Genomic DNA, 6150 nt, shown 5'->3' with positions numbered 1-6150 from the left:
ATATTCTTCTGGCCCTGCTGCCCCTTGGCCCTGTCTGCGGATGGTTTCTTCTCTCCCACTGTCTCTCCTCCAACTGCACCTGGGACTGCAGTTGCAGACGGAGCCACAGGACAGTGGCTGAAAAGCTCTCCTCACAGGAGAAAACCATCTCTGACAGTCCAAATTGCTTTTGGATATACATTTTTTCCACTGCACGCTCCAAATGATTTTTCACAGCCGTGTCTATGAAGGTCAGGTCCCACACCGCGGGAACCGCCTTCATATTAGGCTCTTCTTGCTTCGATACTTTCGAAGCAGAGGCTGGATCATTTTGTGGAGGCTTGTCCCCATCGGCTGGCAGACACTGTTTCTCCTCCTCTTTCTTATTTGAGCTGAAGTAGTTCAAGGCCTCCTTGGATTTGGAGATACGACTCCTCTGCGCCCCTCTGGCTGCTGGGTGGCCGTGATATTCTTCTGGCCCTGCTGCCCCTTGGCCCTGTCTGCGGATGGTTTCTTCTCTCCCACTGTCTCTCCTCCAGCTGCACCTGGGACTGCAGTTGCAGACGGAGCCCAATTCTGGGAGCTTTCAGTGGCAGACAGATTGTGCTTTGGGGCTTTGATACGCTTAGGGTGGAGTCTTGCGAAGACGGGTCCGTCCTGGGAGCATCCCTTGTCCTACCGTGCCCTCCTACGTCTTCTGCGTGGCACGGCCCCAGTGCCCTCTGCTGCTGGGTCCATCCTTGATTGCCCCGCGTTGTCTGGGAGCTGCTTCAACCGTGAAGCCTGCACCTGCTTCTGCAGATCTTTAGCAATTTGTTTGGCTTTGCGGCAGTCTCTTGGTGCTACGAGGACCTCTGGTATGTGGGGCATATCAAGAGAGATCCAAACGTGGTGTGGAGGCCGTGGTAGAGCTGAGGGTCTGTCCCCACTGGAGCTGTGTTTTCTCTGTGGGGACCTTCTTCTTGGAGATGCTGGTGTCTCCATGTCCCCTGTAGTGGAGATGCTGGGGCCCTCACCCTTCTTATCTGATTGACCCCGCGGAGCTCCCTTGCTCTGTGGCGACGCCTGCTCTGCCGGGATGGAAGGGGAATCCCCTGCTGCCCAAGCGTCCTGGTTCATCTTGCTGGTGCCAGGCAGGGTCGTCTTGCTGGTCGTGCTGCTGCCGTTGGCTCTTCCTCCACACTCCATTTTCTGGCGGGATCTGTCCCCATCCTCCTGAGGCTTCATCCCCTGTTCCACTCTCAGAACAGCTGCTGGCACAGAGTGGACAGGCTCAGTCTGGGAGTCTTTTTGTCCCAGGACGGGGTCTGAAGATCTTTTCATGTGAGCCAGGATCCTTGGTAGCCCGAAGAGCCCTTTTGACAGCTTTTGTCCATTAGGCCCCTCCAGATGACTGTTCACAATCTTTTCCGCACAGGGTGGGTCCTCCTCCACAGGAGTCACCACCACATGTGGCTCTGCTTGCCGCTGGGGTGATTGAGGAGCTGTGGCTGGGACAGCTGTCCTTGCTTCCAGGACAGTGGCTGAAAAGCTCTCCTCACAGGAGAAAACCATCTCTGACAGTCCAAATTGCTTTTGGATATACATTTTTTCCACTGCACGCTCCAAATGATTTTTCACAGCCGTGTCTATGAAGGTCAGGTCCCACACCGCGGGAACCGCCTTCGTATTAGGCTCTTCTTGCTTCGATACTTTCGAAGCAGAGGCTGGATCATTTTGTGGAGGCTTGTCCCCATCGGCTGGCAGACACTGTTTCTCCTCCTCTTTCTTATTTGAGCTGAAGTAGTTCAAGGCCTCCTTGGATTTCTTTTGTGGCAAAGATGTCTTCATTTCCATGGAGCGGAATTTGGGCACCTCTGGAGGATGGCTGGGAGCAGCCTCCTGGAAATGGATGTGTTGCTGCTGGTGCACACTGCTGGCCCTGTGGCATCTGACCACTTCTTTCCTGCACGGTTGGCAAGTGTCATGGTCATGCTGCTCCCCTGGGCCAGCCTTGGGATGCATGAGGCCAGGCTGGACCGCAGAAGCATGAAGCCAGTCTTCTTTCTGCAGAGGAGTGGGGGTAGATGCCCTTGAAATCTCTCCGGTTTCGCTCTCCCTGATGGTAGTGCAGGAGATGGTGCTCCAAGAGTCCAGAGAGGTTCCTGAAGAGCAGCTGGTTTCACTCTCTGTGTCAGAAGTGGTAGACTCACTGCTGTCCTCTGGCAACTCCAAGTTGAGCCTGTGAGGAGGAGGAAGAGGAGAAAGAGAAGGAAGATGATGGGAATGCTGAGCCAAGCACTCCTGAGCACCCTGGGACTCTCCCTCTGCCCCGAAGGAGCTGGCAGGCTGTGTCATTTCTGTGGGGTCCCCCAAGGTCCCTTGCCCAAGGCTCCCTCTTGGCCGGCTGGGCACAGAAGCTCCATCTGCTCCAGAAAGAGAGGGGACACTGCTATCTCTGCCTCGGCAGTAAATCCTTCTGCAAGGGCATTGCTCCTCGGATTTTAGTCCGCAAGTTTCCCTGTGCCCCCCCAAGCCATTGCACTCATCCGTGCCCCCAAACCCTGCCCCTGTTCCCTCCCCGTCCCCTCCTCGGTGGCCCCACATTTCCGTGTATCTGTTGAGGTCCTGCTGAGGTTCTTGTCGAACAGTGTGGCTAGTTCAGACAACTCATCCACATTTGCATGCTCGGGACATCTGCAAAGGGGCAGAGGGCAGCTGCTGCCACTGCAAGCGCCCCGCGCGCTCAGCTCCCTTCCCGCCAGAGCCACCCGGGCTCTTCTCACTGGCTCAGAGCCGGCAGCGGGCGCCTCTGATTGGCTCAGCTGTGGCGGGCCCTGGGGCTGTTGCCGTGCCTGGGGGCCATTGGGAGCGGGCGTCACACAGCGGTGGGCGTCTCCTCACAGAGCGCCACCATTTGCCAGAGCTTGGCCGTTTGGGCGCAGAACGGGTCACCCCTCGCCTCTGCCGCACGCAGACTGAAGAACAGCCGTCAGAGCGCACATTCAGTACACTCAGTACAGGCACGGACACAGGCTGAAAAGTCGAGGTGTCCTGTGCTGGCAGCAGGGTGCTGCAGTGACGAGGTGCCCCTGTACTCAGCCCTGCGCTCCTGACCCTCCAGAGCACCGTGAGACAGAGGGTTACATTACTAACTTAGGTCATTACTAACTCCATTTCATCTCGCTACGCAGATGCCCTGGGACACGGCCTCCCCTGCCAGGCAGGGCACCCAGCCCAGCTCTGGGGCTGGCCCTGGCTCCCGCTGACCCCTCTCCCTGCCAGGCAGGGCCTGCCTCAGCACCAGCCCTGCCTCCTACCTGCGGCTTGGCCCTGGGCATCATGGAGAAGCAGGCAAACGCCAGCAGGAGGAGCCACAGGGAGCAGCAGAAGGCCCAGAAGGCTTCTGGGCTGGGGAATAAGCTCAGTACCCAGGCATCAGCCATGCCTATGACTTGCCAGAGAGAGCCAAACTTGGCTGGCATGAGGAAGATCGGCCGGACCGCACTCACGGTCCCCTTGCTCCACCTTCCCAGCTCAAGCTTGTCCCTTTTCGCTCGTCAGCTCACGGCAAAATGGCAGCCAGCCTCGCTCAGCCCCACTTATATAACCCATAACTGCCGCCGTTTGGGATGCGCGTTGTCTCGGGGTTGTCATCCCTCCCCAGCTGTGGTGACAGCAGCGCTCAGCCAGGGCAACGTTTGTGATGCAGGGACAGCGGGGATGAGGTGGCCCACCCCGAGCTGAGATAAGCCCCAGGAGGTGACCTTCACCCGAGCACCAGGCAGCAGCCAGCCCAGCCGGGCCAGCTCAGCGCAGCGGGGCCATGGCCAGCCCACCTCAGTGCCGAGAGCTGGCCCTGCGCAGGGCCCTGCAAGACCTCTGGCTTCTCACTAGGTGAGAAGCGCTTCCCCAGGAAATTAGACACTCGCCCATGAGCTTGTTTCCACTGACACATTTATTGAGAGAGTCCCCAGCCCCTGGTGGGGCTGGCAGGGATCTGCTGCTTGCTGGCTCCATGCCCTGCTGGGTCCTGCTGAACCTTGGACCAGTAAGGGGAAGAGTGTGGCCAGACAGGGCAGGGGATGAGGGCTCCCGGATTTCAGTCTTCTTTGTGGTTCTGTGAGCACAGTGTGCTCATGATACCGGTGCCAGGAAAATGTTGCAGAAGCTTCCCTTGTGCGATTACAGGGATTGATACGACTCCTCTGCGCCCCTCTGGCTGCTGGGTGGCCGTGATATTCTTCTGGCCCTGCTGCCCCTTGGCCCTGTCTGCAGATGGTTTCTTCTCTCCCACTGTCTCTCCTCCAACTGCACCTGGGACTGCAGTTGCAGACGGAGCCACAGGACAGTGGCTGAAAAGCTCTCCTCACAGGAGAAAACCATCTCTGACAGTCCAAATTGCTTTTGGATATACATTTTTTCCACTGCACGCTCCAAATGATTTTTCACAGCCGTGTCTATGAAGGTCAGGTCCCACACCGCGGGAACCGCCTTCATATTAGGCTCTTCTTGCTTCGATACTTTCGAAGCAGAGGCTGGATCATTTTGTGGAGGCTTGTCCCCATCGGCTGGCAGACACTGTTTCTCCTCCTCTTTCTTATTTGAGCTGAAGTAGTTCAAGGCCTCCTTGGATTTCTTTTGTGGCAAAGATGTCTTCATTTCCATGGAGCGGAATTTGGGCACCTCTGGAGGATGGCTGGGAGCAGCCTCCTGGAAATGGATGTGTTGCTGCTGGTGCACACTGCTGGCCCTGTGGCATCTGACCACTTCTTTCCTGCACGGTTGGCAAGTGTCATGGTCATGCTGCTCCCCTGGGCCAGCCTTGGGATGCATGAGGCCAGGCTGGACCGCAGAAGCATGAAGCCAGTCTTCTTTCTGCAGAGGAGTGGGGGTAGATGCCCTTGAAATCTCTCCGGTTTCGCTCTCCCTGATGGTAGTGCAGGAGATGGTGCTCCAAGAGTCCAGAGAGGTTCCTGAAGAGCAGCTGGTGTCACTCTCTGTGTCAGAAGTGGTAGACTCACTGCTGTCCTCTGGCAACTCCAAGTTGAGCCTGTGAGGAGGAGGAAGAGGAGAAGGAGAAGGAAGATGATGGGAATGCTGAGCCAAGCACTCCTGAGCACCCTGGGACTCTCCCTCTGCCCCGAAGGAGCTGGCAGGCTGTGTCATTTCTGTGGGGTCCCCCAAGGTCCCTTGCCCAAGGCTCCCTCTTGGCCGGCTGGGCACAGAAGCTCCATCTGCTCCAGAAAGAGAGGGGACACTGCTATCTCTGCCTCGGCAGTAAATCCTTCTGCAAGGGCATTGCTCCTCGGATTTTAGTCCGCAAGTTTCCCTGTGCCCCCCCAAGCCATTGCACTCATCCATGCCCCCAAACCCTGCCCCTGTTCCCATCCCCATCCCCTTCCCCTTCCCCTCCTCGGTGGTCTCACATTTCCATGTATTTGTTGAGGTCCTCAAGGTTCCTGTTGAACAGTTGGGCTAGTTCCAGTACTCCATCCATCTTTGGGTGCTCGGGACATCTGCAAAGGGGCAAAGGGCAGCATTAGCGGGACCTCCTTTGGTGGGGGGCTGACTAGAGGGGGCTGTCACGCGCCAGCAGCGACGATTCCACTTACTGCTTCCTCTTGCACCATGAACAGTTGTGGAGGGTCCGAACTGGGGGGAGAGAAAACAGAGAGTCAGTGGATGGGGAGGCCGTGGGGGGATGACGGGTACATGGGGCCGGGCGGTGTCTTTGCAGGGCACCTGCCCTTGCCCAGGGCTGCTCACCTCTGCGATTCTCCTGGTTCCTTCTGTAACGGCGCCTCCTCGTCCTCCCTTCCTACATGGACACAGAAAGCAGAGGGTGAGAGGGAGTCCCCAGCAGCCTCAGTGGCACCCACAAACCCAGGGCATGGCCAGGGCCAGGCCCGTGCCTGCCCCAAGCGTCCTGGCCCAGGCTGGCCAGGCCTGGCTGGGACACGGCCTCCCGTCCCAGGCAGGGCCTGCCTCAGCACCAGCCCTGCCTCCTACCTGCGGCTTGGCCCTGGGCATCATGGAGAAGCAGGCAAATGCCAGCAGCAGGAGCCACAGGAAGACGTAGAAGGCCCAGAAGGCTTCTGGGCTGGGGAAGAAGCTCAGTACCCAGGCATCAGCCATGCCTATGACTTGCCAGAGAGAGCCAAACTTGGCTGGCATGAGGAAGATCGGCTG

The sequence above is a fragment of the Anser brachyrhynchus genome (genome assembly GCF_964034855.1).
Source record: "Anser brachyrhynchus genome assembly, chromosome: 3".
NCBI classification, from domain to species: domain Eukaryota; kingdom Metazoa; phylum Chordata; class Aves; order Anseriformes; family Anatidae; genus Anser; species Anser brachyrhynchus.
Note: the sequence above shows the minus strand (reverse complement) of the source record.